This window comes from Ictidomys tridecemlineatus, chromosome X (genome assembly GCF_052094955.1).
Source record: "Ictidomys tridecemlineatus isolate mIctTri1 chromosome X, mIctTri1.hap1, whole genome shotgun sequence".
Lineage (NCBI taxonomy): Eukaryota > Metazoa > Chordata > Mammalia > Rodentia > Sciuridae > Ictidomys > Ictidomys tridecemlineatus.
The window spans coordinates 119,560,764-119,570,861 of record NC_135493.1 but is presented as its reverse complement, the minus strand read 5'-3'; the positions used below and the strand labels follow the sequence as shown (position 1 = coordinate 119,570,861).

The 10,098-nt window shown below is 35.7% G+C and overlaps 1 protein-coding gene across 1 annotated transcript in view; it reads left to right on the top strand.

The window, feature by feature from the left end:
- Positions 1–2,531: 2,531 nt before the first annotated feature.
- The window catches only part of Frmpd4 (FERM and PDZ domain containing 4), a 786,938-nt gene continuing 779,371 nt past the window's right edge, over positions 2,532–10,098 (top strand). Inside the window, exon 1 of the mRNA XM_040286842.2 lies at positions 2,532–2,767. The gene's annotated coding sequence lies outside the window, so the exon portion shown is untranslated. The remainder of the gene's footprint in view (positions 2,768–10,098) is intronic.

Below are 10,098 nucleotides of genomic sequence, written 5' to 3'. Positions count from 1 at the left end.
AACAAAAATTAAAACATGATATGAATTTTTTCAAATTGGCTGCTTATGAATATTTCCTTTTTTTTAGTAGTGATGATTAAACCCAAGGGTGTTTTACCACTGAGCCACAAATCCAGCCCGTTTTGCATTTTATTTAGAGGCAGTGTCTCACTGCATTGCTTAGGTCTTTGTTAAGTTGCTGAGGCTGGCTTTGAACTTGTGATCCTCTTGCCTCAGTCCTCCCAGAGCCACTGGGATTACAGTTGTGCACCACTACACCTGGATCATGGATATTTCCTTTATCATCTCCCTATATAATCATACACATACACCTTTCCATGTAGAGTCATGTGATCTAATTCTTTTGTATTTGATCTAATTCTTTTGTTGCCAGGCCATTTGATAGGTATAACCAGTTATGATGTTAAAAAAAAATTAGTAACACAGTTGGTAGCTTTCAACTTTATTAAGAAATGAGTGTTTCTAAGTTAAAAAAAGGAAAGAAAAATCCACAACTTACAACCAAGAAATAGAGCTGGAAAATACCCTAGAAATAAGAGTCTTGGTTTCTTGAACTTTCTGCTTCCTAGACCTCGCTCTCATCATCAGGGCTACTCTGAGCACCCTGGGTATTTCCCAAGCAGTAAGATTCTTTTTTCTAGAATCCAGTTCCTAGAAGGGAGCAAGGTTCACCCATAGGAGAACATTGTTCTGCTGTGCTAACATTTAGCCTCTTATTATCTCAAAGAAAATGAGACATACAACCTCTTTTCTGCCCACTCAATTCCCTTTCCCATAAAAATTTCAAATCACAAATCTCAGACCTTTAGTGACTGACCACACTAATCTCCAAACTAAGCCCTGGAGTGGATATAAAGCCATGTTGACACAGTTTACCACTGTAGGAATTTGCCTTCCTTTTGACCAGCCCCATTCCCAAGACAACTTCCATTCTGCATTATTTCGCCCTCTGGCATGCCATTTTTCTTAATGAGATACCATCACCTGTGGACTTGCTGATTGCACATTTGCTTGTGAAATCATCTACCTATTTTTCTCAGTGTTGGAGTTAAATAAACTGCTTTAAGTATATTTAATTGAAAAGAGCCCCCTCCCCCCCCACACACACACTGTCTTTTTTTGCAGGAAACTAATGCTATTAAGGAAACATCCCAATTGGGGTTGGTTAAGGCTACAAAACTCTGCAGGAAATATATATTCTCATTATATCTGTCTTGATTTGCTTTGCTCTCAAAGATCAGCTAGGAATAGTTTTGCAATGAAATGACAGAAACCAAGGTAAAATAAAGAATGTATAATGAAAGAGAAATGAATGTATTCCCAATGTTTTGGAAACTAGAAGGTTTGGTTGTGAGAGGTTTGGCAAATGTCACTGGAGATTTGGTATTCCTCTATTTTAAATGTTCCTCCATTTTGACAAGTCTAACTATCTGCACTTGAGGATATGAGTCCTGTGTTTCACCCAAAGCCTTGACTGTTTGTTTACTCTTTGCCTTTGGAATGAGGCCATCTCAGATGTAACATTCCCATGGAACAGCACAGTAATATTCACCCTCTTTGAGTGATCATACTAAAAACTTTGTCTAGAGCAGTGTTTTCAACTTAGGGTGATTCTGCTTCTCGGGGGCTATTTGCCAGAGTCTGAAGACATTTTTTTGGTGATTACAAAGGAGAAGGTACTATTGATATCTACTGAGGTGAGCCAAGGATGCCACTAAACAGCCTATAATGCACAGGATAGCCCCCTACAATAAAGAAGTATCTATCCCCCAAATTCAATAATGTTGAGGCTAAGATATTCTGATCTAGAGAAAAAGATGCATTCCATATCACCCATTAGAGTATGCCTCAAATATCTCCTGCCATGGAAAGCCAATGCTTTCTAAAGGCTTTCTGGATCAGCATTTTCCCACTGAGTTTAAATTTCTGGGTAGAATCTAGCATTAAAATTGGCAGCTTTCAAATAGCTTTAAGGTAGATGTGTTAAATCTCAAATTTGGATGAAACCCAAGAAAGCCAGGGGAGATGTTCAGCAGCACTTTGAAATCTAGGAGGGATGTGAGAACTGTGTGCAGGTGGCTTCATTCCAACTTGGAGCGCCAAATATCCCATAGTGAATTCTCTCATGGGAAGGAGCAAATTACTCATTTTCATCAGAGGTAAATGCTGAAACTGCAGTATGGTCTCTTCAAACCTTCAGAAGTTGTCACTTTATTCCCAGTGTAATATCACTTCAATTTTAACTGCACGGGTTGTCCTGATTTGTAAGGGTCAGTGGAAGAACTCTGATTAAAGCCCTTGTTTCTGGACTTGTCCTTTTCTGTATTTCATGATGAATCTGATTTTTTTACCCTTCAATTAGTAACCTGTGTACCTTTGCTAATCGTCAGAAAAAAGTCCCTGTTAATAATTTACAAAAGACAGATCTATTCCTCTTTTGCATCCTCAAATGTCTCAAAGCATGTGATGGTTTAAGTATATCTGGTTTCCAAGTAGCTGAGTGATGAAATATGATTGGCTTCTCAGTATCGATTCCTCCTCTCCTTCCTCTCACACTCTTCTTGGATAGCATTTGTTTGTTAGAATACAACCATTCTTCTTATAAAAGAATAAAGAAAAGGATTCTTTCTTTTCATCCTCAGGAAAAAGGTGAACTGTTTGGGCTTCCTACTATGGAGGAGGATCTTGAAGGAGAAAATTGGCAGACCTTCTCCAGTCCCTGGGGCTTCAGCAAGGCAGCAGAGGATGAAGGACAACATATTTGCCAGTGAGTAATGGTCTTCAAGTAAAAATATCAGGGATCTTTTTGTTGTTTTCTGAGATTAGCTCGTGCTCTTCAGTAGGGTGAATTTATATGGTCAAGGGTTGAAAGCTGTGTCGTAGACTTATACAAGAATGATGCTTTTGATAGAAACGTGATGGGGTCCTTCTGAGTTTTGTTCAGACAATTCTAATGCTTAAAAAGAATTTTAGAAGCAAGGCAGGAATAGCCTGTAAAACAAACATGACTTTGGTTGTTTATTTCTTAAGAATAGATGTCCAAAGACACTTTTGAGAAAAGAAAAACTCATTTTAGCTGCTTATTCATATATGTGGGATAATAATGGGCTATAATTCAGAGTAAACTTTTGACTGCACTTTTTTTAAAAAAATGTAGTTGTAGATGGACATCATGCCTTTATTTTATTTATTTTTGTATTCGGTGCTAAGGATGGAACCCAGTGCCTCACACATGCTAGGCAAGTGCTCTGCCACTGAGCTCCAGTCCCAGCCCTTGATTGCACTTTTTACAAGGGAAATTGGATTGTGCTATTTATTTTCTTTTAAAATTGTATCTTCTCCATGACAAATGTTATCTATCAGGATGAAAAGTTTTGATTTTTAAACAAAAAGTACTATGTTGGCTTTGCAAATTTGTTTGTATTTAATTGCTTCTTTATGTTCAATGGTCTTGATAAATAAGTCTTTCTCCTTTGCAAAGAAACACAATTTTACAGAAAGTTCAGATTACTGCTGAGTGACTTAGATTTTTATAAATGTAATTTTTTTCTTGGGGTTGTCTAACTTTCAAATGCGAGAAATTCATCAGTAATGCATACACTTTGGAAGACAGGTTGGAAAGTTTCCAGTCGTTCTGCTATTTAATGTTTTCCCATTAATCACTGGCACTGTATTATAAGCCACTTATGAATTTGTTTAAGTGATATTCTTTCCATAGATTCTATGAGTATTGAGTATTTAAACTTTACAATAAGAACATTATGTGCAAGTCCAAGTATAGAGAAACTGCCACAGGCTAAGAGAAGCTCTCCAAATTCATAAAAATCATTGCCCTTGACTTTTACTTCCTGGGACTTTGAGCCAAATAGGTTTGAGTTGCCATATTTTTCCATGACAATAATTACTTGGTGGTAGTATTTGTATAGAACAGTTTTGAGATGGGAACAAGTAAAATCTCTTTCTGCTGTGCATCTCATGGTAAGGAAAAATTAGAAATAGATGTTGTTATTCTATGGCACTAAAACACATGAGTCTGACATTTTGAAACTAGCTACTGTGATTCCAACGAGCTACTGTGTGCTCGTGACATGATTTCATTGGATAAATTTTATTTTTAGTATAAAAATTTTCCTCCTGATTTCTACTTCAAGGTGAAATGACTGTATATTTGGGATATGGAAAGTGACTACTTATAACATGGGATCCTGGCATTGTGCCTCTTATCTTGCCTAGCCAGTAGCATTAAAAGAAATAGATTAAGCTTCAAGCTCACTGAAGCATATTGTTTATGGGTTTAGAAAATTGTAGGTAACAAAAAAGATTAGAAATATTTGAAATCAAAATACTAAGGCTAAACCACTGAATTGCAATCCAGTACTTTTGGTGTCATAGTTTTAATTCCATGTACCTAGTAAAAGATATTATTTTATTAGAATCATTGTTAGATATGTCTCTAAAGACTGAAGTTGTTTTCCCTGCATACAATTAATCATTTGATAGTCATTAGATGATTCAGATTAGTATACATTTTTGCTTTTACACATAAAATACTATTTAATTTTTATGAAAAAACATAAAAAGCAGCTATTATTGTAACTTCAGCTCAGGCTTCTAGGTAAGGATGCTCTGAAGTGTGGTACTAAGTAAATATGGTTCAAGATTCAATGGAGGGTTTTAATTCTCAGAAAGCCAGAAGTGATAATAGTACAGTTTGCTTGGTTCAGTCCCACCTGTGCTGCTGACTTCACAAGAATAAGATCTAAATCTTTAGTCTGTCCTTCAATCAATAGTTCAGGTTTTGTACACTGAGGGTTCTCGTAGTCCTCCATCTGTGTGCCTTATGGTTGATCTGAAGGAGTTATCAAAAGACTGATGTGGAGAAATGGTTTTCTTTCTTGAATATTTATAACTCTTCAAAATTAAAGCAGTTGAAGTTTTTGTTGGTTAGATATTGATGAGAATCTCTACCTCAGGAGGTTGTGGGGAACAAGTCAATCACTAAGAGCAACTCCTAGCACAGTTTCTGGCTCATATAATGATCTAGTTTCTGGTAGTGTTTCTTATTGTTAATACTAAGAGTGGTGAGAGTAGAGCCTTCCCCAATCTTGTTTGCAATCTTTCAAGTTCAGTTTGAGTGAAAGCTGTATGATGGCTATAATAATATTCTAATAGGAAGAATAATTCATACAGGATTTGAGAAGAGGAGGCCATACAGGAGAGCAAGAGTGAGTATAATATGTCAAACTTTTTCAATTTTCATTTTTTAAACACAAAGCTTAGTGAAGGTATAATGAAAATAAGACCCCTTATTAGTAGATATTGAAAACAAAAGTAAAAAATGAAATGAGTTAATTTCAGTTCAATAAATATTTATTGAGAACCTACTTCTGTGCAAAGTGCTGCAATATGAAGATAAAGGCAAGGCTATAATGAGATGCCACACTACACCTCCTAGAAAGGCAAAAATAAAGATGCTAGCAATGCCAAATACTGGCAGGCATGTGGAAAAACTGGAACTGTCACACATTGCCAGAACAATTTACCAGCAAAATAGGACAGCTAGTTTGGAGACAGTTTGGGAGTTTCTCATAGTGCTAAACATATTTGCCTTAAGACTCATATGATCCCACTAGAGGATATTTTCTCTAGAAAAATGAAAACTTAATTTCACTCAAAACCCTTTCATGCATGTTTTTACAACTCTATCAAAACTTTCTCAGACTGGAAACACCCAAATATCCTAATGTCCTTTAGTGAATGGACAAACTGTGTTAAATCCTCATAATGGAATACAACTAAGCAATAAAAAAGAAACTATTGATGTATACAACACATTAGATGAATGTCAAAGGCATTTTGCTGAATGAAATAAGCTGGTTGCAACAGATAACACACAGAATAGTCCATTTATATAACATTTTCAAAAAAGATAAAGCTATAGTGACATAGAACAGATAAGTAGGTGTCAAGGGTTAGGGGTGGCATGAGAGTGTGACAGCACCTTCTTATCCTGATTGGAATTCTGCATCCAGATTGTGATCATGGTTATATGACCCTATACATTTGATAAAATTTATAGAACTATTCACGAGAAAAGTGAATTTTACTGCATAATAACCCAAAACATGAAAAATAACAATGTAAGATTCTTGCCCTTAAGAATTTCATAGATTGAGTGAGGGTCAAACACAAATATAATACCAGTGGAGTGAATGTAATGAAGACTTACTTAGAGCAGAACTTCTAACCATGTGACATGCCATGCTGGTATGCCGTGAATGGGTGATAAATGTACCCAGATATTGCTGCATAAGGATTATGGGGACCAGAGACTCAGGTCATATCTGCCCTCAATCATTTTCTATGTTTTCTAAAATATAAATAAGTGTAGAAAAAGTGCTAGCTTAAGTGAGATCAAAGATAAGGAACACTGCATGATTGATTGGGATACTGCACTGGGAATTAAATGCTAAGGAGTGATAGGAAGGCTAAAAGAGGGTTTCCCCTGGGGCCAGGGAGAACATTTCAGCAAATCATCCCTTCCTGGGAAAGGCTGAGAGGTAATGAAAGGTGGGTTGGGACCTCTAGGGCATTCAGGAGTACAAAGTGGGAGTTGAGGCTGGAGAGATGGGACTATATACAGGCTTATAGATGACTTTGTATAACAAATGGGCATTTTGTTGTGATAGTAGATTCTGAGCATTAGAGGTAATGAGGATGAGGCATCAGAGAGTAGGCTGGAAGGAAAACATAATGTGAGGAGGTATATGGTTTGTCTTAACTGTTAACAGAAAACTTCATTTTTTTTTCATCAATTATTATTTCATTCACTACTTCTTTGCTGAGCACTCACCAAAGGCCAGGCACTATTCTAGGACCTAAGGATCCAAGTGACAAAACAATGGCCCATCTCTTATGGAGCTGATATTTTAAGGTCTACATAAGCAAAACTTTGGACAATTTATTATATTGTAATGTATCTCTGCAACATCTAGGTTAATGATATCTAGTAGATGGTAACTGTGCTGAAAATACAAATTGGGGACCAATAGCACAGAGACAGAAATGGGAGCCTTAAAAGTTGGTTAAGTAATATAATTTTTTTTTACCACAATTCTCAAATGATTTTCCATCAGGACTTGTCCTTATGTGAGAATTGGTGAGATATTGTCTAGTTCATGCCACAATCTCAAGGGTGCTCATCTACCAATACTCTTTTTGTTCTGACATTCTGGTAACAAGCTCCCTATCTTCCTAGAATAGACTGTCTTAAAATCAATACATACTCTGACATGAAGATGATTATACTAAGCTTTAGGGGGAGTGGGATAAGAATAGTATACCTGGTCCTTGTTCTGGAAACACTTAGTGTCTATAAGGAAAATATCACTCCTATATACTTTATGAATGTTCATGGCACTTGAGTACAGCCATAAGCAAACAAGCAGCAATTCTAGGCTGTGAAGAAGACTTAATTCTCCAATATGTACACACAGGCAGAGTTGTAAAGCAGTCATCAAGTACACTTCCAAAAGGAGCATGTTCTGAAGTCAGTAACTGATGATGTGAATTCACAGTGGTTTGGAATGGCATAAGCCCAATTTTGGGGTTTGACTTTGAATAATGTAGATGAGCATTTGGTGTTTCATTTTAGTGAACAAAATTGGCCAGCTGTGTTGTTAGAGCTATTGTGACTCAAGTACCTTTTGATGTACCATGTTGAGGAAGCTAAAAAAAACAAACCATTAAAATTCCAGCTGTTCTGATAACTAGGAAATAAAAGAAAATGGATTTGGTTTTTTTTTTTCATCCTGAGTCCTCATTTTCCCTGTGATGGAATTGGGATAAATTGAGAGGTTCAGAGGTGAGGCAGGAAAGGGGTACAGTTTAGGAAACTTGTGGCAGGTAAAACATCCATGAGGGAGAGTCATTTGCTTACCCTTGGCTTATCCTTAGCTCATAAAGGACTTTTGGTCATTCTTAGCTAAGTGACTGCTTATTTTGGGGAACACTATGGACTTCTTAAGTGACTGGTCTACATGTCAGGTTAATTAGTTTCACCTTTAAAATTACCATGGGTTCTACTTGTTTATATTCAGTAAAGAGTTACAACCATAGAGATGAAAAATTGTGATGCATTTTTGTACAATGAAGCAAAATGCATTCTGCTGTCATATATACCTAATTAGAATAAATAAATAAATTAATTTAAAAAAAGAAGTATACTTACTTAACTACATATTTAACTTATTTCCTTTTTCCTTTTGATAATTGAGGGTATAGACACCTCTGCTATTTTGAAGGTGTCTTGATTGCACTCAGTTTCATTAATCAGCATCATGTTGAATACTAGAGGGAAAGAGGAGGAAGAAATTATGTGTCATTCTCAGTTCCATGCTACATAGGAAGTCTTCAAATAAATTCCTAACAGTTCTTCACCATAAAATATTCATTTGCTTATATTCATATGATAAATTTCCTTTGAGTTGTTGGTTTTAAGAGATAGTTGAGATGCCTTTTGAGACTTAGTTCTAATTGACTTTAAAAATCTTTATTGTCTCTTTATTATAAAATTATACTTGTGAAATTTTTTTTAAAATACTGAAATGAATAAAATAGCAAGTGAATTCTGTATAAGGGAAGAGAAGTATAGAATAAGGACCAAGGATGTCTGTTGTGAGTGTATGACCTGGTAATGAATTTGGTGATGAAACAACAATTTCACATTTTGGTGGGGCCCTTTTGACAAGGGACCTCTTTCTAAATGGTTGAGTACTAGTGTTCCTTGAACCCAGGGGCTCATCAAAATGGCTGAATCAAAACTGCTGTCTCATTCTACTTCTGTGCATATTTCCCAAACAATTGAAAGCAGGATCTTAAAGATATATATGTACACCTATGTTTATAGCAGTATAATTTGCAATAATAGCCATAAGGTGGGAAACATCCTAAGTGTCCATTAGTGGATGAATGGATAAGCCAAATATAGATATTTTCCAAGGTCCCTGGTAGACTCCTTAAACCTCAGGTAGTACCAAACCATATATATATATATATATATATATATATATATATATATATATATATATATATATATATATAGTTTTTCCTATACATACATAAATATGATAAATTTTAATTTATGATTAGGCTCAGTAAGAGATTAATGACATTTGCTAATGATAAAGCAGACGAATTACAATAATGTATTATAATAAAAGTTATTTAAAACTTATCAATTATTTATTTCTAGAATTTTCTTCTGAATATTCTTAGACCATAGTTGACTGTAGGTAGCTGAAACTATGGAAAGTGTAATGGTGGATAGGGGGCTACTACTGAATATGCACACAATGTAATACTATCAAGGCCTTTAAAAGAAGGAAATTCTGATGTGTCTTCCAGTGTGGATGAACCTTGAGGACATTTTGCATGTTGAAATAAGCTTGGCACAAAAAAACCCAAATACCAAATACCATATGATTGCACAGATATGAGGTACCTGGACAGAAAGTATAATGGTGGTTGCCAGGGTCTGAGGGAAATAGGAATAAGGAATTGTTTAGTAAGTGTAGCATTGCAGTTTTATCAGATGAAAGTGTTCTGGAGATTGACTGCACAGCAATGTGAATAAACTTGACATTATTGAACTGTATAGAAAAAAAAAATGGCTAAGATGCACATTTTATGTTATGTGCATTTAAACACAATTAAATCTGATGTTTTAATAAAGCCCCATGTCTGCATGCCCTGCTTGGGTGTGTGTATCACCTACACAGATAAAACTTTTTTTCTAGTGCTGTGAGGATTGAGGTGTTATTTTTGTTACACTCTTTGTCTTCCAATGTCTTCAAAGCAGGGGGCTTCAACAGTAGATTAAGAGGATCTAAGAATTCCTTGAAATCTTTGGGAAATTCTTATCTGTTTGAGCATTTTTCTGAGGGAAAGGGCCCATCACTTCCTTCAAAGTAGCACATGCCCTCCCACCCTTCCCCACAAAACCTTAGAAGCACTACCTGATAGACCACTTCTATTCAATAGACCTTATTAATTTAACTGTGTATCAATCTCATTAACTGTAGATGAAGGCTATTACTT